Below are 4,459 nucleotides of genomic sequence, written 5' to 3'. Positions count from 1 at the left end.
ACAACATGCAATTAACGAGACAAGAATTTCTGATACGCCAATTTCGCGTAACTAACACGCGTTGACACGGTTTCCTGCAACTGCTGACTCATTGTTCTATTTCATTGTTCTAGCAGAATTTTTCTTGTACTCAACTAAACGCACACAACTACGCTATTGCGATCGTACGTACGAACAGCAAGCAGCACGGTTTCATACGTGAACGAGCACCGTCGACGGAACCATTGCCCCGCCGTAAACGTATCCTGCCTATTGAGCAACTTACACGGGGGGTAATTTCTATTATGACGCGCGTGCCCCCCTAATCGAGCCGAACTGCGACGGAGAAAGTATAATAAAGGCAACGAAAGTACAACATGATAATTGATTACGAAACGTGTTCTCAATCTGCGTAATTGTTGTGCAAATGTTGGTCCTTATAGTATTAGAGATCAAAGATATTGTAAATCTAATACACTTTGCAGAACACACTGCAAGGAATATTGTATAACTCCAATATTATAACATAGAGCTCACAGCAAGTAGTTGTATACCTTTTTACTAGTTTTGTTTTAAGATATTGGAAAGTTGTAACGCACGTTTCCAAGACCAAGTTTGAAGTTGAATTCAGTATTTAACATGTTCAATAGTAATTGAATATTTTCGATAATTTTACTATTGCATCCTACAACATTTTATAATTATAAAAGCCGAAGAAAAATTTGAAGAATCAAAGCGAGAATCGAACTCGGGATCTTCGAAAGCTATCCCGGAATTCTACGCGCATAGCCAAGGCACTTTCCTCATTTCCTCGCTGTTATTAATCCTTTTACATGCACGGAGGCCCCGATCCTATATGATAATGCTAAAAAAAATTTATTTGTCCAACAATGGAGCACTCGTTTTGTGCAGAACAAACTTTGTATCGTTCACCTTGACACATATGCTAAATTCACATCCAAAAGCAGAGCAGTAGGTATCCTTGAGTGATTTCGACAATTTCGACCTTTGCTTCGAAATTCTTTTACATATTACACAATATTCGATCGGTAATGTGGACAATAATATTAAACGAATTTCAACTTGTATTATTTTATACTTACATCCTTCGCGAACAAATATATATACACAAATACAAAAATAAATGGACGATTAAAATAGTAGGAAATCCAGGCGGGAAATTCAAAGCTTAATTAAGATACTATCAAAAAGTGAGAAATGGAAGCTATTTCCCTCATGCGGCCTGTTGAGCTATTAATCTACCTTGCAGCTTTCGCGGGAATCCTGGCATCTGTATATTAGAACACAAATCAAAACCCTTGTTTTCGCACGTGTTCAACACGTGTGTTCAAGTGAGGCTCGTAGTATCCCTCTGTTATTCGAGAATCGAAAGCAATCGAAATTATTAATGGCTTATTTCCAGACTTTCATGAATTCTTGTCAGACGTGGTTACTAGAGTAATTAATCACTATTGTATGCAAATCGTAAGATAATGGATCTATTTATCACTGTGTTATGATAAAGCGATCAAGTTCCGTTTAATAAACGAGTTATACAAATTTTTAACAAATTCGTTACGTGCAGTACGGAGAAATGTTTTCAGTTTGTTGGTTTTAAAATTGCACACAAATACATGGTTAACTAGAATCAGCTTGTTGGTCCTCTAAGTACAACGAGTCCAAGGCTACATTGCCGCAATCCAACTTTCAGTAGGCTCTGTCGTCTTCAACCTAGTAATTATTGCTTGATATTTTGTGGTTGGATAACCTTGCCATTTCATTTCGCTTTGTTTAACCTTCGAAGATTGTAAATGTATGTATCATTTTAACGAAGTAATATTGCACACGTGCTATATTGGTAGAATTGCTAAAATTAGTATTGCGATAAAAACAAGTTTCCAAGTGGCTGTATTTCTCTTTCTAAACAAGAGAGGTCTCTAATGGGTTCAAGAACATTGGATAATAGTATATCTTGGTATAAGAGGTGTAACTATCTGTCAAACAAATTATCGCCTTTTTAAGAGTCGGAATGTTACTTCAACGAAGAACAGATAAAGAATATTAGAAATGTTGAAATATCTTTCGTACAAAGTGCACGGTGAAATATTTTTTACAATCACGAAAGAAAAATTTCTACAGAAAATATTCCATCTTACGTGAAATCAAACATAACCTCGAATACAATTCACATTCATCAGATTTGACTCACAATAACCTACACCACGAATACAATACAACATCACATCTGGAAGAAACAAACACTCTCCTCAAATTCTTTATACATTTCCATTCGGCATTCTTTCCCACAACACCGACCTTTCCCAACAGCGACAATCTGAAACAAACATCGAAACACCCGTAAGCGAGTGATCCACTATCGCGCATCGCACATTGTTCCCACGAACTATCGCCATTATTCAAACAGTAACAATGCGCGCGCACGTTCCGACAGACGAACGAAGATGAATTTCTGCAACTATCGATGCCACGATGATTATTCGGCCTATTTTCGAGCATCGATCACCACGAACAATTCGGATAGGATTTCGACGGAACTGCGGAACGTAATCCGACGTTTAACACGGCGGGAGGTTGAATAACGTCGTTGGGTAAGTCGATATGCAACGTTCGAACAGTTGGCTCACGTGCGGCCCGTGTACGTGTGCATGTCCATTCCGAAGGTAAGTTTGCTTCCTGAATCGAGGCCTTTTGCCAAGTAGCTAACAGATCGGTTCCACTAGGTCGAAACGTATGAAGAAATCGCTGGGTAAAAGCATTGAAAGTGATTTTACCTTTTCGATGTCTTTATTATGGTCAAGTGTAAAAGTGTTAGGTTAGGTACAGGTCAGTATGTGGCGTGGTTATTGTACACATATTGTCGAGTGTGTACAGTATACAGATTGAAAGTTTAGATATGCAGAATTTTCTTTTTTTGAAAAAAGTTAACAATTTTAATTTCATTTAAAGAAAAATTTCTACAGAAAATATTCCATCTTACGTGAAATCAAACATAACCTCGAATACAATTCACATTCATCAGATTTGACTCACAATAACCTACACCACGAATACAATACAACATCACATCTGGAAGAAACAAACACTCTCCTCAAATTCTTTATACATTTCCATTCGGCATTCTTTCCCACAACACCGACCTTTCCCAACAGCGACAATCTGAAACAAACATCGAAACACCCGTAAGCGAGTGATCCACTATCGCGCATCGCACATTGTTCCCACGAACTATCGCCATTATTCAAACAGTAACAATGCGCGCGCACGTTCCGACAGACGAACGAAGATGAATTTCTGCAACTATCGATGCCACGATGATTATTCGGCCTATTTTCGAGCATCGATCACCACGAACAATTCGGATAGGATTTCGACGGAACTGCGGAACGTAATCCGACGTTTAACACGGCGGGAGGTTGAATAACGTCGTTGGGTAAGTCGATATGCAACGTTCGAACAGTTGGCTCACGTGCGGCCCGTGTACGTGTGCATGTCCATTCCGAAGGTAAGTTTGCTTCCTGAATCGAGGCCTTTTGCCAAGTAGCTAACAGATCGGTTCCACTAGGTCGAAACGTATGAAGAAATCGCTGGGTAAAAGCATTGAAAGTGATTTTACCTTTTCGATGTCTTTATTATGGTCAAGTGTAAAAGTGTTAGGTTAGGTACAGGTCAGTATGTGGCGTGGTTATTGTACACATATTGTCGAGTGTGTACAGTATACAGATCGAAAGTTTAGATATGCAGAATTTTCTTTTTTTGAAAAAAGTTAACAATTTTAATTTCATTTATCACAGATACAAAAGTATAATGTGGAGTGTTATTTTGCTTCGCTCCGTATCGACTTTTGTAGAAAGTGTTTCGAACGTAATTGGTTACCGTTTTAGTCAGATGATGTGCCTAATTATACTTCACGCTTTTTTTTATAATAAAACTTGAAAAATGATCATTGACGTAATTTACTACTTTCCCTTGTCATGTAATCGTTTATCCGTGACCCAAAAAAGTCAGCTCTAATTCATTATCGCAGTATTTCAAGATAAAAATATTCTCAATATCGTTCTAAAACTTAAATGAACCTTTTCTTATGTAACATTTCCAGAAAAGTAAATATTTTGCAGTTTTTAATATGATTTCGAAAAACTGCGTTAATGATTCACTTACTTCATTAAAATTTAAGCAGATAAAAGAGGAATGTAAACACACCTCTTTCAATACTATTCCTACATTACATTATTATTTACAAAATAAAAAAAAAAGATCGCTCATAATACGATATACTAGATGGTTCGCTCGAGACAACATCGATAACAATTTGTCACAAAAACATGTTCCATACGAATATAAACGACGGCAGATTCCATGCAGTGACGATGCTACCTAAACCTGAATAATTCCAAATAACATTTATGCCCGCCAGTATATCAATAAAAAAACTAATAACATTTTTTTTTTAATTTATTCC

This window comes from Habropoda laboriosa, unplaced genomic scaffold (assembly GCF_001263275.1).
Source record: "Habropoda laboriosa isolate 0110345459 unplaced genomic scaffold, ASM126327v1 scaffold40, whole genome shotgun sequence".
Classification (NCBI taxonomy): Eukaryota; Metazoa; Arthropoda; class Insecta; order Hymenoptera; family Apidae; genus Habropoda; species Habropoda laboriosa.
The sequence above is the reverse complement of the archived record's forward strand: the minus strand, read 5'-3'. Positions refer to the sequence as shown.